General features: G+C 35.6%; 1 protein-coding gene across 1 annotated transcript in view; it reads left to right on the top strand.

Annotated features, from left to right (window-relative positions):
• Positions 1–12,039: 12,039 nt before the first annotated feature.
• Positions 12,040–26,779, top strand: part of LOC126922200 (hemicentin-2-like) — a 204,530-nt gene continuing 189,790 nt past the window's right edge. Inside the window, exons 1-2 of the mRNA XM_050734565.1 lie at positions 12,040–12,146; positions 12,693–12,917. The gene's annotated coding sequence lies outside the window, so the exon portion shown is untranslated. The remainder of the gene's footprint in view (positions 12,147–12,692; positions 12,918–26,779) is intronic.

Genomic DNA, 26,779 nt, shown 5'->3' with positions numbered 1-26,779 from the left:
GCGGTATTGGTTCGAGCATACCCGCAGGAAGTATATCAGTGTTCCAAGGAGAAGAGGAACACTTGTATCAGCGTGGAGTAACGTATGCAGCCAGGTGTTATCATTCCCTCTCAACGATAATATTGCTCTTACTATCGTACGCGCTTCTTCCGGACTTGCATTTACCTTAGACTCTACGACTGCGACACCGTCCTTGCCACGCGATATCGACCTTTTCTCTTCAAGGGAATAGAAATGGAAAAATAGGTGGTCGTAAAAGTGCAAATCTCGCATGGAATCGCCATTGTCAATTTTCGGTATTTACAACTATTGCGCCGATTGTTTTCTTACAGGAAAATAAACATGTTTCCGATTACTGTTTTTTATACGAATTATACGTAAACGTTTCCGAAAAATTCTTGGGAAATTTTACGTTGGATTTACATCGCTGCTAAACTGCGGATATTTTGGCCTTTCTAAAATACGTCAATGTAAATGAAATATATAAAATAGAAGCGTATTAATAAATCAGAAACAGAGAGAGAAATGAAACCGAAGTATTATTTTAGTTCCAATTCGCGTTCTTAAGAAAATCGATTATTCGACTACAATAGACGATAATTATAATCTTGCCGATTTACGTTGTCGTAAGTTCCTAAAGGAGTGCAAATTTTTTATCTTTTCACGCAGAAAATTTTCGCTATTAACAATAAGGCAAACAAATTTTTAAATTATATTATTCATTAAATAATGAAATATTATTTTATAAATATTATTAGTAGAATCTAGTAAATCAATGGCAGACAGTTTATCGAATCAATGCATATGTACAAAAGGGAATTAACGTCGTTCTAGACCTTATTTTTCGTTATAGCATCGAAATTGTTCTTCTGTTCGTCACTTTCATTTTTTAGCACGTGTTACGCGTTCACCACGATTTATGACTTTTATGCTATTTATTGCACCTTTGTTTCTACGTCTCTAGTAAATTACGTGCGATATAAAATTATCCTTTGGAGATTTCACGATTAATCGACGAATCAACTCGCGGAATAGACAGTTTGTATTAATTAACCTATCCATGACGCAAAGATCTCTGACAGAAATAATACTAATGAGTAAATATGAATCGGCTTGCACAAATATAATTTTGTCCGATAGCAGCATGAATATTTATCATGAATAACCTTTGATTAAAACGGATTGGTTTTTAATTCCATTATCTTTCTGCCGATGATTTTTAAGTAAAAGCGCGTAAACTGATTACCGATCCGCTGAAACAAATACCCGCTGTTACGTAGGTTATGCATACGCACAGATTAATTAAGAAACGCTTAAAATATCTATCGATTAAACCACGCATCGGCAAAAGTATTCATTTCATTCTCCACCAACGCCTTGCAATTACAAAGCTGGTTATTTTTCAATTAAACCATCCGCGCTACTTCCATGAAATATCGCGATTGGACATCGTCGTTATTTATTATTATGTCCGACCGCAAATTTGCACCAGATTAAGCAAAGATGTACGACTGGGAATATTTTTTATTAATCGTTTTACACGAAACAAGTAATACGACGAAGAATACGACATTTCAATATGGAAACTTATTTAACCATTTAAATGTCTGTTATAATCTGATTTTCAATCTGCATAGCTAGTTTAAAATTAACCTAAATAACGGACACGATATTTCTATGTACTGATATAAAATTTGAACGATTAATATTTTTATATCCCAATATTTATGAAACTTTTAACAACATTTAATCGGTCACGCAAAAGAGTATATTTTTATCGGATATTCGTTGAATTTTATAGAATTAAACTTTGGCTTGCAAAACATTTAGTGTCTGTGGTATCAATGGACTTTTAAAATATCGATTATTTCATTCGGACGATGTAGTCTCTAATTATTTAAAACAATGTATTAAATTCAGGAAAGCAGTTCGTTCGGACGCACGTTCCACATGAAGGAACATAATGAATCAGTGATAGTCATGATAGTAATCGTTAAGATGATTTCGTCGTCTCTTCTTGAGTTTCTTGTGCGTGCGTGTGCAGATATAGGTGCGCATAAGTAGAAACGTATGTATCCGCTAAAAGAGGTTGTAAGGGGTCGACACAAGATCCATCGAAACGTACGTGAAAATAACTCAGTTACCCTGAAACGTGAGTTGTCATAAGCGTATAGATACGAACTATCGTGAAGAGAAAGGCTGAAGAAAGGTATAGCGAGCAATCGCATTACGTCGTGCCATGGTTTGCCTCTTTGTGAGATGAAAGCTCTCGAAAGCCTGTCATAGAGAACAAACAATATTTAATCTTCCGTTGCGAGAATGATCTCAAGTGACAAAGAATTAATCTGGCTGATAAAAATGATAGTTTACTTTGTAAACGAATAAAATTGAACGTGGCTGATTAAAAGTTGACATTTCAGTGTTTGCGTGACTTTTGTGGAGGAATGCACATAGACTGAAAAATATAATTTATGATAAAATTGAACAAAAGTTACTTTAATATAGATTGAAAATTATATCTTTTTTAGTATATTTTATGCTTTTATCTTTCGCTATATAATTTCCATCAACATTAAAATTGATCACGAATTATTTTAAAATATAGATAAAAAATGTGATCGAAAGAATTTAGAGCCTTTGAAATAAGAAGAATTTAAGAATTTTAATAATAATAATAAGAAGAATTTTTATATTTTCTGTTAATAAACAATTGAAAATGAACTTAGAAACCTTAGGAATCGTAATAAATAAAGATTTTGTTGAAAAATGCTATTATGAATCTTTAGTTTACCAAAATCTCTTCTCTAGAAAACTCAAGCGTTTTTTAGTCATTCAAACCTATTTTACTATTGTAAAATCACATACTTATATCCTCTCATAAATATTTTTCTTTGAAGAATAAATATTATTTTGCAATAACTGACAATTCGATTAGCATAAATTCCTTAACCACGTTTTAGACAGAAGAATGTTTACGTGAAACGGGCAATGATAAGATGATGCTGTAAAAAAAGTGCTGCAGCATGGTTCTAGGTCCGTTTCACACTTTCCGCTGTTTTTTTATATTAATACACCACTTTGTCACGAAAGGAACGAGACGAAGTAACTTTTCTTCCTTTCAGGAAGCGCAAATGTTTCCTTTATAACGTTGGAAATGCCATGATGGTTCCTTTTAATGAAAACTCTCGGCTTGAGAAAGATTACATTCATTCAGGAAGTTACAATTACCAGTGCAAATGCAAATATGAGGCGTGCTGTTTGCGGAAGATCCCGTAGAACTACGAACGAAAGGGAAATGAAAAGGACACAGTGCGAAGACAGTTACACAATTTCATTTCAGATTATGATCTATTCAAGGGAGACTTAATTTTTTTATGTTTCTCATTGTCAGTTAACCAACTTGATTTCTCCTTTTTTATGCGATCTTTAAGTGGTTACGAATCTCTTTTATCGTGTACTGTAAACATTGGAATAACGTAGAAACCTAATTGAATTATAAATATTCGAAATGCAGCGATGGACAAAAGAAAGTTTAAGGAGTATATAAAACTGAAAATGCTATAATTTTACAAAATCGAATTATAATTTAATTAGAGCAGTGAACGCGAATCAAACATTAAGCTTGTTATATACGTTATATTTGATACAAAATTGATATTTTTCACTATTCGGACATATTTGTTATATATTTTGTTAAGGACTATTTTTAAGATTCTCTATTTTTTAAATTATGCAATTAAAATTACTTTGACCGACGTTGTCTTGCTTTCTTAAGCAATCGTGCTGATCAAAATCGGATCGTATTTGAAATTCATCAAAATCCGATGCAGAGAAGAAAAACAATGGTATCTCGTCCGATGCAACCGTTGCGTCTGCTGAGAATGTCTCGAAAGTGAGTCATTTCCTACCCTCGTTTCGATTTCTCATCGCAGGATTGTCGGTCGCTATACGACCACTGTGCAGTCAAGTAAGCTCTAAGAAAAACACGAGAGGAAGTTCGTTGGAAAACGACGGAAAAAAGCACTCTCGTAAAGATATCACTTCTTACATTTCCGTCGACGCGCTTGAAATATCAGAGACCGGCTGTCGAAGAAAATATTCGGCCCAGGGCAGAGGCAATCCGGAAAGAATCGTTTTGAAACCGAGTGAAACGGAATCCTCTTATCAGTCGTATCTACCAGGATTTAAACAGAAATTTCCTAAATTACACGTATAAAAATAAATTTTAGAAATTTAGAATAATTAAACTAAATTACTAAATTACTAAATTATTAAAGTACTAAATCGAACCGTTACGTTGACGCGATACTTAATTATTAGGATTACTATCTTTAAAGTTATTTAATAATTTCTTTTAACTTAGAATAGATCGACTGTCGAAAAGTAAAAAGTCGTCTATCAATTTATTAACAAAATTTAAGTGGAAAAATTCGTAGCTTTATATAAAAATGTTACGATGTGAATTAAAAAAATGCTTAATATCGATTTCTACTTTTTTCACGTTTGGTGGAAGTTTGTTCATTGTTTCTTCGAGGATAATTAACAGCCAGCCCTCGATTGTGCAACGGCGAGAATTGAGTGAAATTAGAACTACTGAAATAACGGTAAAATATCAAATTCTGTTATTGTTTAGTAACGAATGCCAAGCTTATAAGAGGATCGTGAGAGAATCTATCAAAGTCAGCTATAGAGCTTACCCGGAAAGAGCACGAAGCGAGCATGTGAACGTGACTAATGACACCAATAGGCAAATAAATGCGTACTGATAGCACGTAAAGTAAACAACAGCTGTCGCAGCCGCGAGGACGCATAATTTGTTACAACTAAAGGTTTGCATTAATTATATGCCGCGGTCGTGACGAATACATTTACTGAAATTATTCGTGTGCAGGTACCTATCATACGTTCGCATACATCGACTATTTGCTTCTAAAGGATGATATAGACGGTATCAATATTTCCGGTGTTTATCCAAATATTGCCGGAAACCGACTCACATCCCTTTACGATATTTTCTGATTCCTCGTATGAAAAAATGTACTTTCTATTTACTTTTGATATAAACATATTTCTGGCAATGATTTATATTTTTTGAAATCATATATTTTTTGAACTAATATTATGTGTTATATTTACATATTTTATACTTTGGTTGTTTCATGTACATACAACGAAAGGAATAATCTTTCATGTTTACTTTGAAATGTGGAATATTTCTACTAATTATTTTTCAATCTAATCACTTCGTCAATGGATTCTATAAATATTAATGTACTCTATAATTTTCAAAATAAGTTCATATTATTCAAGAAGAGCTATTGAATGGTACATAAGGTGACAAAAAAACAAGCGATTGAAAATGATTGAAAATGATAGTGGTCTAGATACGATAAGATTTATGGCCAGAACAATGGACAAATTGAAGTTGAACGGGAAGGAAAATAGGAAAATTTGAGAAAAATAATAACGGCGAAGCGTTGTTGGCAGAACTTTGCAAAGAATTCTCCTACCATCGTTGCTGCACTTTTTCGTACATGAACGCATATGCTAGCATATGTGCGTTAGAGAATAGAAGGGTTTTCTTCGTAGGAACACGTGTTACGGGCTGCACATACATTATTCATCGACAATGGCGTACAATTCTATCCACGGCAGGTGGCAAAGATATGCTTTCAACGATCCATCCCTAAATACCATGTCGTCGCTTTGACGAGCTATTATAATCAACAAACAAGTTCATTTGAAATAATTAAACAAAAATAAATAAGTAAAAATTTCTGTTAAAACAATTGATTTATTCCTCTTCGCTTTTCAAAGAACAAAAGAGACAGAATCTTTCGGTCAAACTAACATTCTTGGAAATAGAAAACGGAAACAAAAGTAGCAAGGCATTTTACGTTTTAAGGTATAATTGGAAAGAATTTGGATACATATCAAAGCATTAGCAAGTACTTGCTGTTCATAAATTTCCTACGACTTACAGGATCTGATAACTTCGAGTCAAACGTTCGTCGCCGTCGCGACTACCTTTCAGAGTACATACCTGCATAGTAGGAGCCTAATTAACCGGAGGGTTCAGAGCTCCATAATCATTTGAATTGATAGGTCAAATCGACAAAAAGCGTATGGCTGATTGTAGCGTGCGTATAAAATCGTGCACGTAATATGGACGTTTTACACGACTGGCAAAATTGGAAAACGCCTTTTAAAACTGCCTTCTTAACTACTTCTAACGTCGTTCTCTGAACTCCTTGATAGAGATCTACCATACTTATATGTATATACTATACGTATATGCCTCTATATTCTGGAATTTATATACCGATCACCTTAAAACATTTCAAACTTGACTCGTAACATATCTGTTGTTTCTTATACAAAAATTGTTGCCCCATTTTCGTGAAATCTTAAGATTGAGGATAACTTTCCCATGTCCTACGTTTAAGTAAAAATGTATTTGGATATATGTATTGAATTACATTTGGATATATAAATATAGTTTCCTTCAGAACTTGAAATTTTCCAATTTTTCAGTAGCCTGTATGTAAATTTAATCTATGTATCGACGAATTAAGAATCAATTCATGGGAGCGGTATTCGTGGCAAGAAAATGGTAAATATGCATCTGCGCTCGGGTTCAATGTTCTATTTCCCACGGCAGATGCAAAGCACTGCCGGAATCGGCCTGTACAAATAATCATTGTAATCCTTTTCTTAGCTTCACGTCGGCGTATCGGTCTCAGTAAACCACGGTATTCATGAGAAGAGGCAGGCTGAAATTAAGAAAAGACACCAACGTTTCCAGTTGGAAGCTACACCAATCTAAATATTATGCTGAAACATTCCTCGAAAACAATCGCCCATTGTTTATCGTCTTTAAATGAATCTTTCCTCTTGCGCAGCACTATGAAACTCGACAGAAAGCTAAATTATCTTTTTCATTAAAAGAAATTTGAACTTTTAGACTGAAAATTACGACATATTGATTGAAAAGTTATATGCACTGAAGAAATTAAGATCTTTTACATGTTAAAGAGATATGATATTCCAAAAAAGTAGCATCACCTTACGAAAACATCTTCGTAAATTGCGAAAAGCTATTAATAAAATTGAGATATTTAAATTGCCAACAACGTTAGATCATCGTATCAGAAAATCATCGCGACCCTAAAACGACGCTAAACACGCATACATACCTATATATGCTGTTAAAACGGTCGATATTGTCTTTTCTTCCTTAGATGCGAACTTTAAATCGATCTCAATGGTTTGGAAACGACTAACAACAGATAGAATGGAGAGTGCACGTCTTGCCACAACGTGGAGAAGCAAGAGTGACCCTGTGACTTCCGACAGAACAGTCCTACTTCAACGAGGAGAAACAGTTTACCTTGTGCTTGAACGCCTGAAGCAGATAATGGTTTTGTTGTTCCACAGATCGATCGATCGATCGGTGCCGTCTTCACGAACCTCGCGTGTCTCCTCGTCTCTCCTTGTCGCTGCTCGTAATTCCTGTCGACGGGGACGATAAGTCACCTGAAAGGCAGTGAGAGCTTGCCACGATTCGATTCAGGGAACTTTCGCGATACTCTGTCCGTAATTAGTGAGGTAAAACTGCAGGAAGCGGTCGTTTTAGCTGATTGCTGATACTTTCATGAGTCGATAAGCTAGAAATTCCTTCGCGAGAAGATTGCGAGAAGATAAACTGTTCGATTAAATGAAACATTCGTTACAAAATCATACGATGATCTTATTGGGGAGAATTTATGCCAGATTGATATTTAATGGCCCGATAATTATCGTGAAACGGTAGCAAGTGCATAAATTCATTCGTGAAATTATTTACGGGATGTTTCGAATTATTGCAACCCTCGACTCGTTTTTCAACGAAGCGAAACATAAACCGCCTGTAAGCTGCAAAGGACTGTCTCGTTGCAAGAGACATTGCACTTCTCTCGTGTACCCAACGTAATTCGCAAATTAAGCTCGCTCTAGGAGAATCCTACTCTGTTCTTGACGTAATTCACGAGATGTAACTCTCACGAGTTGTCGCTTAAAAATACTCGACTTCGAGTAAATTTTTATGTACTGCTGCCTATCCTCGTAGTCTCAGATTTACCAGACGGTTTTACAAACAGGGCTGCCAACAACGGGTTAATCGTTAAATTTCGCGAGTAGAGAATACGTTGCTATTTTTCTTTAAACAAACGAGTTATATGTCACTATTAAATGACTATAAATAGACAAAATACCGCTTCCAGTTCTATTATCTAATTCAATTAATTAAATATACAACTCTATAACTAAATATAACATTGTTTTCGCAATAAACGAGAATTCCTACAAACAATAGACGTAACATATTCGTTATCGCATAATTCTTAAAGAAAATTTCACAAAACAACTTCCACAGCTAATTGTATCACTTCCAGTTCGTCGAAGATGTCGGACGCTCGAGAGCCAAGAAATATCAACAAGTACAAGATATCGACTCGAGGTGAATAAATCGACACACATCACGATCGTGCTGCGATTCTCGAGAAACAAGTTCATTGCCAGGCGCCAGACTGAAGTGGCTGTTATCGTTAACAAAAACCAGATCTACGAAGCATCTCTCAAGCGTTCCATAGAAAAGCCGTGTTCCAAGGGAGGTCTAGAGATCCGACCACTTGTCATTCCGTGTGCACACGAGACCAAGTACGCGCACACGTATTCGTTTTTCGGCAAAGACCGAGGATAGATGTTGAATGTCTTGCTAGACGGTGTGACATAAAGTCTTGACGGAAAGACTGCGGTCGAACTAACTTCCGTACGTGGAAGACGGTAACACCGAGTAACCCCCTAACAAACCATCTTGAGCCAGCAACGCCAATAGCTCCACCAGTTCAGTTTCAAAGTGGCGGTTTCATACGTACTCCATGCTCTATATGAGCAGTTTCCGAGTGGTTGCTGGTGCGAACTACAACCTTTTGCCGAAGGGAGATAGACGTCACGTAAGAGGAGTTAGGCGTATCCTTTGGATAGGATCGGTTTAGCTTCTGAACAGACAAATGGGAGAAGGAGGAAACTTGGTGGAAGATAAAGAGAGCGAAACAGGGGAACGACGATCTAACATCTTATGAGAAGGTCTCTCATTGAAATGCGAACTCGTGCTACATCGGGGCATGTGCGAGTATGTCTGCCTAGCTGGATTAGAATACATAACCTATCTCCCGTGTCATCCACGTCGCCCGATTCCTTCTACCGGCTGCCGCTATGCCTTTCCAAGGGAACCTAATTAATTAACCTATCGCATCGTGCACGCAAACCACTGGTTCTTTGGTGCTCTCTGCAGCCCCGTTAAGGACAAAAGCCCAAGATACTTGCTGCTGATATCTTTCACTCTGCAGCGCACCGCCATGCAATGGTTTGGTGGTGTTTTTATTAAAATCAAAACATTTCCCACCACCATTTTATTACTTTTGTCACGTGTATCAATATATGTAAAGTATCAATATTTAGGTACTTACAAAAAGTTGCTAATTTGAATAATCATTAGAAGATTACTAAAATCTTCGATAAATACTATTCGATTACAGAAGAAAATCTCTTGGTATTAACAATTTTTAATTCGTACCTTACACACTTTTGTTAATTATATTAGTTCCTAGTACTTATGAACCGATGTACATCATTGAGTATTCTCATTATAAATTGCAAATTAGAAATGCCGAAATTTAACAGATCAATTTTAGAAGTAGCATCGATAAAGAATGACGTATAAGTTGTAAGTTCAGAGCGGTTATATGAAACTATCGTGCTTTAAGGTACCTATCGTTACTGAAATAACATCACCATCGATTATCACAGAATGTAATAAGGTAGGTGAACCCGATTCACGGTAAGTAGAATCGACCCAGTGTTTAAAAGGGTCGAAAACGGTAATTTTGGTCGATCGTGAGATAGAAGTACGAAGTTTCATGTTCGTTCTGGTATTTAAACTATGGACGAAGTTTATAAACGTAGTAGAATACGAATACGAGCAAGCAAAAATAAAATTAACGATTTTTCAATTTTGTCTATATGTATGTAGCTATATTGCAATAAGAGACTTCTGTTTATAACTTTCTCAGATAGGATTAAATTTTATGTATGCTCTCAAAGGTATCATGTACCGTTTTATTATACTTTAATTTTAAAAATTTAGCCACGGTCAAAATAAAATTAGAATCCAGTACAAATAGTATAAAAATAATACCTCAAATTAATTTATATACCTTTTATGTAGGTGCTATGCCTACGTGCTAAACCATAAAAAATAACTTGCCTTACCTTGTTACGCGAAGAAGAAGGGCTAACTTGTCACTTGAATTACCAATCTCCTGGATGTAAGAATTTCTTTATCGAAGGATCTTGTGCTTTCACAGTGTCGTTTCATTCCTGCAAAAGAATAAATTATGTTTTCATTTTTAAAGATTAAAACTGATTTAATTAAAATTTATTTGTCTTTATTAACTGTTAACACTGTAATTTCAAACATTTCTGCTTAAAAGATAAATAGGTTAACAAAGTATATCAATACATAAAAGTTTGGATTTGTTATAGTATTCTGATTTTATTGATTGAAACTAAAGCATTAATTTCCTGCAGCTTCATTCATTTTCATATATTCTATCTTCGTTATGGTAAATATAAAAATATACATATTTATTTACTTTACTTACTTAGTATACTTATTATTTAATTTTATCTCAGATATTATTTATATTTCCAGTCAACTTATATTACTTTGAACTTTGCTGAGAAATTCAACCTCAGAACCATTATTCTCAACATTATCGTTTAATAAAGATGTAAAGGCATAAAAGCGCAATATTTCGACGGAACGTTTCGATAAAATAAATATTGATATACGCCACACCACTGCTATGAAGTACAGATGTTACAATCGATTATCCATAAATAATGGCCAAGTATCGGCGACCATAAAACTGTCTTTATATCCTTAAAATATCGATAATCCTGATAAATCGAGGGGGTTACTGTGTAACTTTAAGCGCCTCTAAATTTGCTTTAAGATAGATGTTAATAGGGAATAAAGAAACTACACTTCCGCGAAAATGGAAAAGTACTTTCATTTACCGTCTCACTAAAATGAATTCATGAATTATTTTTATTATTTCGTTCCATAAATTGTTCCTCCATATTGGATTCTGGACAACAGATATGATCAAAAACATAATCAACGAAAACATACTTTAAACTTGTTTAAGTTACGTGAATAAAAGATTATATAATATCTAGAATATTATTTTATGCTATTATAAATAAAATTCAAGACTATAAAGATTGAAAAGGCAGATTAAGAACTTGTTCCTTGTCAAATAACTTTAGTGGTTAAATTTGTACTTCCATATCTGTATATAGATCTAAATTTCTGATGTATAAAAGTAGATAAATATAATTAAATGTAAAAAGTAAATAGGATAAATAAAAATACTTTACGATAAAATTACCAGTAATTTTTAACAAGCAATAAATACGAAATAATATAAAAGATAAAATATAAATAAAACATGCATACATAAACAAATGATTTGCATTAAACATAACCAAGCAGTGAAATCAATTTCAAATTTCATGAATTAACAATTATCATTAAAATAAGGTTATTTGAATTATATGTCATATAATATGGAAGTCAGTTATTTGTTGTAAATCATGTAAATGCACTGCTTAAAATAATTAGCGAATCGTTCACTATGTCACTTACTTGTTTCTTACATACCTTGCCTCCATGATTGTCTTTGCCAGTCTTTATCGCAGCAACGCACGAATAATGTATCGAAGTCCACAAGAGTTCATCGTTTCTGTTAACCTTTTTCGTGTAATAAAACTGTTCATAGTAATGATTATTCAATTGTTTTGGACGGTGTATGTACGTCAAAATACTGTTTTTATAACATATAACACGCTCGTAACACGAAATGTAATATAAACATCCGAAATCAAATATGTATCGAAAGTTCAAATGTTGGTAAATAAATCCTTCGGAAACGCGAAAACACATTTACTCTACTGCCCAAATATAACCGAATTGTAATAACAACTTCCACCAGGGTCGCTAGTGTCGTTCTTGCTAAACCGTGGGGAGTCGACTTCGAGTCGTAAGTAGCTATATTTTATATTGTTATTCATTTAAAATCGCAAACAATATATTAACTACTATATATACATTATAACAAGTGTTAACAGATACATAATAGACAATTCGTCACACGTTTAATATATTTTTATACACTTTAAACCAATCACTTAACCGACGATGCAAAAAACTTTTTGTATCGTGTAAAATCGATTATTTCCTTAAAGGGTTTGCACACGATCAGTAATATTCCGAATATCTGGCAATAATAACCGTCAATATTTAATAACGATATACGTTTAATGACATTGACAATATTATCAATCGTGTGTGATCGATATTAAAGAACTGAGGCTAAATATTGTCAAGAATTTATATATTTTGCAATCCACGTACCACTAGTGTTAAGTGGTGGGGATATCGATAATATTATCGATCCTGTACGTGTCTCTTTACCGTTCCTTTACGGTTTCTCTTCTCGATACTCGATAATAACGAGATTCGATTCGTTTGATCGAGTTATTCGTCGAAAAAGTTACTTAAGTAAATCGTGTCTGTTTCCTTGCAGGAACTTGCAATGTGAAGTTTTTGTGCCGTATAAATTCCGTTCTTCAAATAAATGATGTCATAACCGCGAACATATCGCGAACACACGTGAATCCAGCGCAGATGTTGCGCGATCTACAGAGGGCAGGTGGGTTGTCACCGGTGTAAGAAACGTCTCCAGCTCAGGAACCAGCTCTGAGAACACACACAGCCAAGACCTCCCATCCCGATTTCTCATCACGTTCCGGTAAGTGGAAAGCATGAACAAGTTTTGAACACGAATGATAAGACAGTGGCGGCGAACTTTTACTGAATAATCTCGTCGTTTTCGCGGGTCCCTTCGACGACCAGAAACACAGTCGTTCTCGCGGCTGATAATATCTGTCGCACTTAGGAACGTAAGTACTCTGTATGCGAGTGTACCTGTACTCCTGTCACGAGTTTGGTGGTTTGCCACTAGCGAATAGAAAATTCAAACTTGTCGAAACTGATCCTGAATATTTAATCGACAAGCTGATGATTTCTGTGCTGCGAACAAACTTTCTGCGATGTTCGTGGTAATTAATTCCTCGTTTGATACAGTAACGCATTTACCACGTACTTCTTTATGAGATAGAATTGTGAAATTAATAGGGTTTTGCATAATAGAATTTATTCGTGGAAATGAAAGGAACATATATGTTACATTATATCTTGATAGAAATTAATAATAGGAATATATTATTATATCGGTATGTTTTACTTTTAAATAAAATTTATTTAATTATACAACTTTTTTATATAACTTTATGCTATCTTTCTAACAATAGATTCGAACAATAGATGAGATAAGATTAATTTAATAAATGTCGAACAATCGAGTAAACTAACAATAAGATTAGCCATTTGTTAAAATTTAAGGTTTATAACGCAACTTGAATTAAGAATTATAGATACAACATGGTATATAAGTAACTTAATTACAGCTGTATTTTATTCGCTCTTACGTTACAAGATACTTCGTTTTCTTCTTACTTCACTCGCAATATTTTATTTTACTTTAAATCATTCAACAATAGCTTACACTTTCCTTTCGTAATCAAATATCGTTTAATATCGATGTAAAATGCAAAACGATACAATAGTTGCTTTTTGCCTATCACCGATTAAAAGGAAAAGAGCGTAAATAACACTTCCATTTGTTAGGTGAATAGAATGGTCGTGATAAAGGTGGGAATTTTTTCGTTTGTTACGTATAAAAGGCGCGTTATCGCTTTCGTAATATGAATACACGTGTTTCCCTGCTTCCGTCCGTACAGCCGGACATGTACAATGATAGAAATCGGTCGGCGAGGTTAACGCTTGCTCGAGGAGCAACATAAAAATTCCCGTGTCGCACTTAGCCACTCGTTCTTCGTCAACGTCGCGATTAACTGCAGTGACTGACTGGCTGACTGGCTGTCGTACCGGTACTTGGCTTGTACGCGAAGTGTAGGGTAATAATTCATTAACAAAGACCAACGATTAACGTGTTGGACACACAACATTAGTTTCCTCAGAAACGTGACCGTGCTGTACATTTCTTTGACAACTTAACGAGATAAGCAAAGGTGCAAAGATGCGTCCAGCTCATTTACGATATGATTAATTACCGTATTTAATTACCACACTGCTTTTGTATTATCGTTCAGTAGTTTGTGACATACCTAGGTGATGCATTTTTTAGAAAACTTTTTCAGAATATAAATTAATATTTTGATGTAATTATCAGATATACAGTCTTGGCGAAAGTAATTTTCCTATTTTTTGAAATTCATTTAACGACCGTATTAATAATTTTTTGAGAATTTATTTCCTACCCAGTATTCGTAGGTTATAATTTCGAAGAATGACTTTCTAAAATTTGACTGTAAACTTTCTCATCGAATTCCAATTCCAAAGTTTTACATGAATTTTTAACGACTATTGTCGTTTTACCGATCACGAAAAGTTCATAAAACAAAAAGATTAGAGTACCGTGCACTTTGAAATTGATCGATTTCCAGGTCCGTGTCGATTCCGATCGTTTCATTTTTTTGTGTTCAAAGAAATTAATTAATGTTCTGTAAATGGTGTTTAATAGGGCATAAAACGTATTCACAATGATACACGCGATTTAATTAAGTAAATACATGTTATTACATGAAGTACTAACAGCTCCATTGGATAATACAAGCACGTAGAACCATGAAACGCTTGATTCATTTTCATCGAGTGCTCATGGAATAAAAAATAATTTACGATCCGAATTTAAGGTCGATTAACGATTGTTGTTTCGAAGTTGCGGGACCGTGTCCACAGATCAGCGGGTCGATGCGCCGAGTCACACGACAACGAACGACATTTCGGTGATTTATTTTAACTTGTTTCCCTACAGAGCGTGGGCCGAGCGAAACGAGCGTTTAATTATTTCCCGTACCAGTGTCAATTTGTGCCAGTTAGAGTGACAATCGAGAGTCGAAAGCTGGCGGCGGCTTCCTTGTTTAAGCATCCTCAGCGTCGATATTAAGCGGAAAAAGCGTTTTCTATATCGGTGAGTTTTCAAATTGCCGCGCTGTAAATATCAGAGAAAAATTTCAATTGCTAGCATTTTTACGGAGCGACGAAAAATCAACGAATGTAATATAGCTCGCCAAGTATAATAAGAGACGTGCGATGAATTTTTGACACGTCCACGAAAAGAACAATATTTGCAAGTACACCCTTTATCACGAATATCTACATGCAGGCGCATTATCACGAACACGTTGTTGAAAGATAAAACAATGTCGACCATGTCGGACCTTACTCTACGGCCCTATATGTTCGACGACAAGCGTGCATTATTGAAGAAACCTTCTAGTTGTGAAGCATGCATACACTCACGGCCGCACAGTTTCTATTTGTTGCAAATTTACCATGACGGCGACGCTGACACGCTTCGCCGCGTAAAACCGCCGGACGTTTACGAGCCGTAGAAGTGTTCACGATCACGTAACACAGGTTCCCGTTTGGATGTCTCATTAGCGAAGCACCCTTCGAAAAATAAGTGGCCCCTTGTGTCGCTATACGATACCCGTAAATGTCATGTAAAATCGAAAGACATATCCGTAAATTTCGGCTACTCCTTGTTTTACCGATGAAGTGTGTTTTTCATAATGAGTCATAAAACTTCTTCGCGATTCGATGGGTATCTAATATTCAAAGAATTCCTTGTTAGTAAAGCTTCTGGTCGAGAAATGAAAAATCGTGCAAACGTGTATTTTAAAACTGGTACTTTGCTCGAACGAATGGGACTTTTGAGAGGGATGGCGTTTATTTATACAGGTGTCTTAAATATATCAAAATACAATATGATTCCCTCTAGTTTCGTATAACGTCATTAGAAGACTGTTATGATGTTTAAAGAGACTATATCGATACATTCATCGTTAATGTTAAATAACGTAAAACGTACGAAATAAAAACAAAGAAAGGTAAATTGGATGGAACCAAATGTACTATTCGCATTTTGTTCGCAATACAAATCGCGTGACAAATGAAGCAAACGTGAAAGCGCAAATATATGGAATACTTAAATTCAATCAGGCAGCAGCGCATTTCGAGCAATCGAATCGGTGGTATCGAGCGACCATGGGAGGTCCCATTAGCCGTGGCGTTCGTTTAAAATCCTCTCAAGGAAAATACAAAATTACATTTTCCTCAGCTGGATTGAGAAACGATCTTGAACGGGCCGGTTTGGCGGGAGAAAATCTGGTTTGGGGAATACGCAGTAGAGTTGCACAAACCAGCGAAACATCCACGTAGCCATTACTTGGTGGCAATCGTAACTCACCGGCGGCCCAGAAAGCCAGCTGTTATACGTATACACTATACACGCTGCGCCCCGACTGCATCAGCGCTTGAAATTGGAAACCATATCGCGGGATATACAGATTATTATGCCATTAGGGTATAATGGGAGGAGCATTCGAGTCCACCGGGGAAACGAGCAAGTAGATTTCGTAGCGTCGAGTCCTAGAGTGTGCGGCAATTAAAGCAGTCGCCGCTTGGGGACGATGACGTGAGGAAGGAAATTATTTTCCCAAAGAGTGGAACTGCCGACTGGAATACGCAGGCACAAAAAGCCGAAGTAATTAATGGAGCAAGATAGATTGAAGGAGTATGCTTGAATGATGCATCACAGAAAAGCAGCCGGAATATTAATGCATCATGATCATTAGTCTAATGCAGTCCTGATATGGCGTGCCAAGATGGAAAGCTGGAACGTCTATCCGTCGGAGGAAGCGAGTTTAGACTTCTGTTGAATTAGGGAGGAAACGAAAGAGGAAGCCGTGGAACCGTTCTTCTAAAACTACACGGGACGAATATGATCGTTCCAATTTCTTCGAGCATGTCTTATTCTTCATCCATAGACATTAGTGCGTTAGGTTTGTTTTAATTAGAAAGCTTTAATGAACGGAGAATATTGTATCGAAATAATTGCAGTTATGACCGCAAGTAATTCCGAAGCCATTACGAAACTGAGTCGTTGCCGAATGGCCCGATAAATTTTGCCGACAGTTGGCACTTCATATCGAGCCTAATGAACTTTTAATTAAACTTTAATTAACCATCGTAACGCGTACCAATTTAAATTTCGCGTGAACATCACGGAAGCAACACCATGGGTGCGAACGCGTACTCCACTGCCCGTTATATTCGAATGCAATACTCTCAGCTGCTCTTAAAAACAATATCGCAGTTGGCTGCAGTTGGCGTCCTTAGAATAAAAAACGCGTGCAAGTCGTCGTCGTGCACTCAGCGTGAGGCTTCCTCTCACTAAAGGTTGGAGCAGCCATTATTCACCGTGGCTGGTCCGAGAGAAGGACCGTGGAATAAAGGAAGCCGGTGGATGGACGAAAGGTAGACCAGAGACGTACTGTTTATTTAAACGAAAAAAGACAATCAAAAGCGCGCCACGGGACTTTCTCACGCGGCCCACCTTTCGTATTTGGCTCCATTTGAAGTGCGAATAGCCACCACGTAAAAAATCGTATAAATAAGTGTTAAGTTGCACGACGATGAATGTACCTGGCGAAGAGTTTGTGAGACGTGTGTTGAAAGAATACGTTATCGCGCTTGTAAAGTTCACGTAAAGATTAACTTCGAGCTTTCTTCTTAAACATGGAAACGTGCAAGTGAATATTTTACATGGTTTCGCACTTTACATCGTTTACGAAATTCCAAGGCAATGTGTACATTTCGGAAAATATTTCAGACGGTTCTTTTTAGCATGGATCTCTTAAATACAAGTAATTTTCTTCTAAATAAAAATAATACGATAAACATTTCTAAATTTAAACAATAAGCTTTGTTACGATGAATATTTTATACTTATCGTTTTATACTTTACATTATTTGAAAATTTCTAGAGTAAATGATGTCTGTTGGAAGATATTTTGGGCGACTTTTAAGCATTAACATTTTTTTAAGATATACACCCTCTTTTGAAAACCTGAAGACAGTTATTGCTTATATTTCCGTCAAAAGTGGGGCAATGAATGGTTGAAAAATCGCTTAACTTGATGCTTTATACGACGAAAAATATATTAAATGAAATTACGAATTTATGATCTACGCGAAATACTGAAAGTTGATTAAGAATACGCGATCTAAGACTTTTAGGAGTAGGAGTGTACTTATATCTAAATAATTGGCAATTAGAATTTTTTCACAGTTTCTGAGAAAATACGCAATCTAATACATTTATTTCCCAAATCTTCCATTGTTTTAAGTACGTACCAAAATTTAATACCCTTTTAATATTCTCTGACGGTGAAACACATGTTTGCATTTATCTTAATCGGCGATACAAATCTGAAAAAGATAGTAGAAGCGACGTCGCGCCGTAGCACATGTAACATGGAGCTTATTAAAGAGACAGGAACACTTTTTTTCATTGTCTGGTTGTTGTGACAGCTGCAACCACTTGGACGCGTCGTAGCAGTCGTCATTGATCGTCGTGTTGTAACAGTTACGTTTATAGCCAGTTTCCGGCTCACGCCATTTAATTTAATCCCTTTTTTCCTTTATTCTATGGTTACAGTTAAATCTTCTAATCAAACGTTAATCTTCGCTATAGCTGATTATTCAAATGATACGTTTACTCATTTTTTACGTATACCGTTACATATGGAGACCGTTACAAGTCGTGACTGTAGGTTTTGAGAATAAGATATTCAGTTCCTATAATTATTCTTACATTATTATTATATATGTGAATCCTTAAAAGTAAGATATTGATGACGTTAATGTCATGTCTCGAAGATGTAAATCAATTATTTTCAATTTCTATGGTATTATATGAATATTTTATTTTCAATTGAATTCGTTATGAAGAAATAAATTTCTGTAACGTTCAATTATCTCGGTTATGTTGCCTTGTTCCATTAAGAGAAGGAATAATGATACAAATAATTTCCTACGTAAATACAGGTTATTGTCAGTGATACATATATATAGATATATAAAATGTATGATCATAGCTTTTCATATTCCCATATTTTATACCATCACTTTAATTATATGATATTCAAAACATAAACGAAATATTTTCTGCTTTCTTAAGACTATGTTGGTATTTGGCTTCTAACATTTTCTAAAATTATTATGCGTAGAATATTCGTTATATCTAGTAAATTACAGTTTATAATATAGTTATGTCCTTCTTAGGATACAAAGATTCCAATTTCGAACCGCTTTATAGACACATGTTATCGTTACTAACATAATTATAGGCTCTTAAATTTACACGCTTTACGCTACTACCGCAATTACGTGTTACACAACAGCGTAACCACATTCTACGAGCACAGTAATAAAATTCCGTTCCCATTCACCAGAAGGATGTAACAGGCTAAAGAGACCTCGGCATTTAATCACGTTAACGCAACTACGTACGTACCATAAATACAGGATATATGTAAATATTGAATTAACGACCGTTCGATTAAAGCGGCATGTATTGTCACGCTGTTGTGACAAGCTTGCAACAAACTGCAACTTTTAGGCTCGTGCTCGATCAAAATGTTGTTAGATGCATAATTGTTTTCAAATTATCTATGCGAAAGTTAGTAAAGTGTCCAGTCGGTTTTACTATAAACATCAAAATCGATGACAACGTTCGTGTTTCGTTCATAACATTAATACATAGTACATAGTACACAGGCGTGCGTAGTATTAATCAGGTATTACGGAAACACACGATTCAATTTAGAATAAAACATTCAGTGACTACGGAATATTTAGAATTACATTATGGTGACAAGAATTATTTTATTTTAACGTCAATTATCGCATTGTTCCGTTCGAATATAAAATTTTGGAACACCTTTCTTTTATAACACGTTTATATTCATTTCGCAATAAATTTCTCGTGCCGGTTACAAAATGAATTCAATATGAAGCGTGAGGGCGCAATTTTAATCAACTTTATCCTCTTTGTAAAGCAAAAGTAACACGTTACCGCGCTGAAGAGGTAAAAGACCATTAAAAGACCTGAAAAACCTGTGGGGCGAGATTATAACACTGCGTTATTTTGTCAGGTCCCGATTTTACGCGTTCGGCCAAAAGAAACATATCGAACAGGTCGTAAGGAAGCGTATCGATGTTCCGTCCTGCATTATGAGACGCGTCAGACCAACCAGACAGGTCGGCTAGCGTGAAACGATTCCGCAGGTAGACAGTTACGAGCTGACTAACAATATAAATACATACCTGACTGGCAAACTAATCGGTTGCTTGACGCACCGATTGCTTCTTTGTCCTGACCAAACTCTCCGACGCTGCACACACATTTTCGTTCGATAATCGTTTCTACCGATAGCACGACAGATAGAACCGCCTTTCACCCCTTCTTTGTGTATTTTGCTCCTTTTTCCTTATCATTATTATAGCGAAGTTCTTGAATCCGCCGCGTGATCGTTAAAAATCGAAGCAGTCGAGATGAGACTAGATAATTAGACACGGAAAAGTATGGGATCGGAAAGGACGAAGCGCCTAGTAATCAGAAAATCTATAATACATTGATGATTAAAGAGAAGAATTTTGATCTAAAAACTTCTATTTTAACACTTACGACCCTATGAACACCTATAGGCAAAATTTATTTTCTTATCGATATACGTGTATATATATAATCAGTTTGCTAGAAAAATGGTAGCTTGAAAAAGGAAATTAAGGAAAGTGAATTTTTGAGAAAAGTGGTTTGAAATTATAGGATTGTAGCAAATTGGAAAATTGTATAGAACTGAAAAAATTCTTTTCTTTTCGCAATTTTTAGCGTCTCTAATGACGTGTTGTTTATAGATGTTACGTATTATAAGAAAGAGCTAAAACACCGCTATTTTGGATTGCAACACTGTGCCTGTTAAATTATTTGAAAAATTGCTATCAATTTATTTTACTGTGTTATCTCAGCGAGAATATGTGTTATAGTTCTTGAAGTTATTTTTGCATTATTCATTTATATTTAAAACAAGATTTAATGCTTCGAATATCACATCGATGTTGAAATGTATTGAAAGACATAGTTCGTAGAAAGGGTTGAGTAAATATTCTAGATAATTTAATTAGCATAGCGTGAGAAGGAAACGTTTGAAAACACGTAATTAGTATGGAAGTTATAATTTTTATTTTATATAACAAACGATAAAGTTATATAACCTAACATTTCGAAAGTTTTCTTATTATGGTTCCTACCTTTGTTCTTCGATTTTTAAACTTTGTATAGTTCTCTGATTTAATTTTTTAAAGTATAAATATTTATCAAAAGCATCAAATGTTGGACTGAACTACTTGTCGAATCTCGTGTGAAGTTTCTAATGACGCATGATCGATCATGATTTCGCAACATGTTGTGTGTATTAGATAATGATTCTGGCCTCAACCGTATATTTATTCCTGTCAATATATTTCTCTGTGTGGCATGTTTTTCATGTAATTACGCTGTACGTGAAGTAACTTTGCAACGCGTGTACTTGGACCTTAATGGACGAGTTTATAACTTTATCGTATATTTTCGAGCTACTTATCGATAAGTAATGGTACAAATTACACTTACTAAATTGATTACTAAATTTCTAAGCAATAATCAAATCAAGCAAGATTCTTTGCTCCTAATTTTAATTATATTATTATTGTCTTAACTTTCGTACAAGCTAATCGTTTCACTCTACAGGCTTTATTTAACAAAATGTATCTTGAATCAATCAGTGAAAAATTCTCTGTTGTACCCATGTCTTTCCTTTTATTCTTCGATCATTTTTATTCAATAATTCTGTATTAGGAGACATTCTGTCTATTTAATATTATTTTTCCAGTTTCACTGCGATTAAAATCGTAAATTACGTATTTTTTTTCCAAAATGAATTGCCAACACTCTAGAGAGTCTAAAGAAAGACAAGATATATCATCACATATATTCGCAAACGATCGAAGAAGGAGAACAAAATATTTCTTACACAATAGAAGAACAAAATCCCACACGCATTTTCCATTGTTACAACTAAAAATCGAAGCGTTCAAAAAACCGTGCAACGTATTGTTTACACTCGTGCGATGCAAATTCAATGAAAATTGTACCCGTTGTACAAACAACTGAGGCAAAGAAATACAATACAGTTAATCAATCAACCGGCGCGCAGTACGTCGCAAAATAACTTTCGCGATTTTTCACAAATATCAATCCGTCCGATCTAATCGTGATCACCGGAAAAATATACCTCGTCCAATACCTGGCCAAACGTTTCACTGAACATTTCGGACGGTCCTGTGAGTTCCTCGCGGGAAAAATCTGATACGTGTGCACGTAGAATAACGCACGAAGCAGAGAATGTCGATTCTCAACGAGCTTGAATTAAATACGCGAATCATAGGCTGAGCATATTTCTCTTTAAGTATATATTAATTTTCATAGTTCATGATCGTATTTTTCGCCTCTATACAGGTGCTTCTGCTTCAAAAAATTCGGATCTAACCTCACAAGCATATACTGTTGTTCTTCTTCTTAATTAAAATATATTGACACAATTTTTCGAACACTCTGTATATCGCGTTGCTTAAAAAAGTTATAGCGATGTTCATTCTTTATTCAATACAAATTTGTTTATCACTTTTTATATTACAATTTGTTCTTTGAAACAGCTATTTTATCAAAAAATTATAACAATCGTTAAAATGATCATTCCCTCTTTTCTCTGGTTTCAATTTTCCCAAGTTACTTTTGTTTCCCTCTCTCGTATGTTATTGCCTCATCCTCTCTCTCTCTTTTCTCTCTCCAACTCACACACATATACAGTTTTCTCCTCTCGTATTCCATGGCCAAACACCGCGTCACGCCGCAAGGAAAATAGCCGCAATCATCGGCCCCTGTTGCTGCCATCCGTGGAATTTTTTCTTGCCAATAATCATCAAGATATCGTATGAGGACTGGTTTTCGCACGCGGTGTGAATTTCGCTCCCAGATCGATCCGTGCGTTGATTGTAATCGATAGCTTTGAACGCGGTCACCTGAATATCCAATCCATCGCCTGTTCGCGAGATTCCCGAGGATCCAGGAATCCGCGTGTATCTTCGTGATTGATATCTCTTTGTCATCGATAACGTTATATACCTACGTCATATCGCGACGAATTCTCTTTGGTTTGATCGTCGACTGGAACTAGCTCGCTCGTAATAGCCAAGCTTAATCGAGATTTCCTAACTGATTTGTCGTTGTTCGAGTTAAAAAACGCCGCTATTTTAGATCCTAGTTCATTTCATTTGTTTTCGCAGACGTCATTTCAAAGTACACCTTGCTAAAGACCAATGGTGGTAGACATATATTAATTACAGGAATTCGTTCTTATATTAGTTGTAGCTAAATTGAGTTACAGGAATTTGATTCTTGTATAAGTATGTACGACAGTCCATAAATGCGTTGATCACGGCAGCTCAGTGGTTAGCGCCTTTGGTTACGAATGTTTGGGATCCGGAGGTTCAAATCCCGGTGTCCATAGTCGTGTCCCCATCTTTCCTTTCCGCGAACGTGAATTTGCAAAATGTAGAAGAGAAGCAACGGGAACCAATTCAGTCCGTACAAGTCTTCGAACAGCGATGGTGTATATCCTCGAAAACATTTCTGTTATTTGGTTTCGTATGCGGACGAGAAGCTTTTTTTTAGTTGCCTTTAATAATAAATTCTTAATTTCATACGTAAAACTTCTTTTTAATCTCTAGTGAGATGAACTAACTTTAATTTCTATGTACCTACTTAACTTTATTTTTCAACTTCTTATTGTCCCGGAACAAATCAAGTATTAAAACCTTAATCCAAAGTTAAATCCAAAAGTTAGTGTGCTCGTATTTACCAACTTCGCAAGTTCTTCGAAGTAAACCACCAGATGTAAATTTCTTCAAATTTTCAGTTCCAGTTATGACCAACAAAATACATAAAATAGTGCTTAAAATAATTAACATAATCTTAATCTCATAGTAGGGTTTTACGAGGGTTCTTAAAGCTTGGAATTAAGACTTTAATTTCTAAATATCTTTTTTCTTTCACGAATCCAAAATTTAAGGAGTCCTGATTTACATAGAATCGTATAAAATAATTTTATCTTCAAAAATATATATATATATATTTATGTTTCGTTACTAAAATTTGTAAATGTAAATACAACTTTTCGTAAAACATACGATTTCCGTTAGTCCTCGAATCTAGTCCTCCCAATAGTTCTCTAATTCCCATTTTTGCAAAAAAAAAATGTGGCTTTCTTTATCTTCCGATATCAAAGAGAGTTTAACATAAATTTTTACGTTTAACTGCGAGAGATTGTGACGATTCCATTTTTATCACCTGCCACGGCTATTGATCTTAGCCTCGTGTCACTGAAAAGTAGAAGGAAGCTTCATGACATCCTATTATTTGTACGTAAAGTGTATAATGGTCAACAGTTTGAAAATTAATGTTTCAGTCCGTAGAGAAATGTGCGGCACCATGAAATTTTCTATGTCAAACCGCATAACATAACACTGAGTTTGCTTACCGTACCGGCATAGATCGCATGGTCATTAACATTGATAACCCACTTTCCCACATTGATATATATATTCTCTAAATCTTCTTCTACTATCAAAGAGTCATTATGCCGTATCTCATTGTACTTTTTTTAACTCTTATTTTTTTATATGTGTATTCTCCTTGTATATTAACTTTGTATACTCTAATAGGCTATATATTTTGTAAACGATATACAATAAATAATACTTACGCGACCGATACTATTGTCGCTGTTACTTTCAACATTCTGGAAAGGCTGATACGTCGATAAATTGTTTTCACAACCTCACTGCTACAGAGTCGGCCGAATTAACTGCGTCTCTCCGTTAGCGTGGACCACCGTGAAGTATTTACCGTCTTAGACTGAATCCGGTTCATCATTTAAACAGTCTAAAAGAAATAGAATAGGCCGGAATTGACAGAGGCATAGAAACGCGTTATTTGCTACGTTATTTGAGATTTAGTCATATAGTAACAGGCAATAATAATTTCGAATAAACTGATCTAGATTTGATCGTGATTTATACGAATTAAGAAGCTACAGGATATTGATTTCTTTAGAAAGGTATAAATCGTTATGACGTGGATTGCTTAAATCGATACAATTTAATGCTCTCAGCGACTGAAGCATCGATGTTCGAATTACAACTCCAACGAGCCAATCGACTAATTCGATTTCTTTCTTCGCTTACGAGTGTTCTTCGAACGTTTAAGGGTTATTTGAGTAGCAGAGAAGATAATACGAGAAGAACAGGTGAAGAATTATTTTTGGCATATATATAACTTGAAATATGAGGAATACGAAGGAATACGATAGGATTATTGTATTTTTAGAAAAAATTAATCTCGTCTCTCTTTGCGTTGCTTAATTATCCTTTGCATTTCTTTTTTGTCCAATATCATATCGTACGACCAATTTTCCGATCGAATTTTTCTCACAGCAACTAATGTATCTAATGTCGAACCCACGACGCGGTCTTCCGGCTGTTTGAAAATGTCGCTCTTTCGATTTCAATTTCTTTGTTCGTTTTTGTCGCGAGTAACTCTATTTACCGCTGTCTACGAGGCTTTCTGATTGAACGTCTCACGAGATGTCGCAGATTACAGTGTGACCGTTTCGCCGTTCTCCGTCCGCCGATAATTGTACGATAAGGTTTCGTCGAAATCACAGATTAGAGACCGTGACAGTGTACACTCGTTATGTAGTGGCGCTCTCCGATAGTTATCTCCGCAACGATAAAGAGTTTCATGTCGCGCGACTTGATTAAACGCGGTGGTTTCACCAAGTCCGAGGAAACTGAACTGAAATCTTTGTTACACGAACTACAGGAAATGCTACGTCGCAACTGCTCAAATTACGACACGAACTTGTATATTACATTCTAATAGCCTATCTTGGAATTAATTCAACGTTTACTCCCGTTAATTGGCTCCTACTTTCGACATCGGTACTTCGGATGGAATCGGACACACGAAGCAAGACCACCATGTTCTCTTTAAGGGGCCTGCACACGATCAATGATTTTGCCGATAATTGTCGATATTGACAACATTGGTTGCTGATGGAAACTCGCGGATAATACGGAAATACAAACTTTTCAACAAATTCTTTTCATTTTCGTTTCATCGAACTTCCCATATTAGTATGTTGTTCGTGTGTGGAATGTGGGCCCCTTTATGCTCGATGCTACCGAACCAGATTTCAAACGAAGAAAAAGGACACTCGCTCTACTCGTTTTTCGGCGATACAATATCTCTGGCTGTAATGACACACAATCCTCGAACTGGTACGCTCTTTTTTTACTTCGCCAGAAATTCCTCGCAGCAGCGATTTTTTCTCGTCTCATTTTCGCGGTTATGGAGAAAAAGACGAAGTGGCAGGTTCGGGTACAAAAAATCGAGCCAGGCTGTCGAACGAAAAAGTTGGTTCGAAAAGAGAGAAAGAGAAAATATACGCGTGAACGGACGAGTCCACCTTGTCTACGATGTTCACCAATGAAACGCCCAAACGAAACGTCCAAACGAAACTG

This window comes from Bombus affinis, chromosome 11, assembly GCF_024516045.1.
Source record: "Bombus affinis isolate iyBomAffi1 chromosome 11, iyBomAffi1.2, whole genome shotgun sequence".
NCBI classification, from domain to species: domain Eukaryota; kingdom Metazoa; phylum Arthropoda; class Insecta; order Hymenoptera; family Apidae; genus Bombus; species Bombus affinis.
The sequence above is the reverse complement of the archived record's forward strand: the minus strand, read 5'-3'. Positions and strand labels throughout refer to the sequence as shown.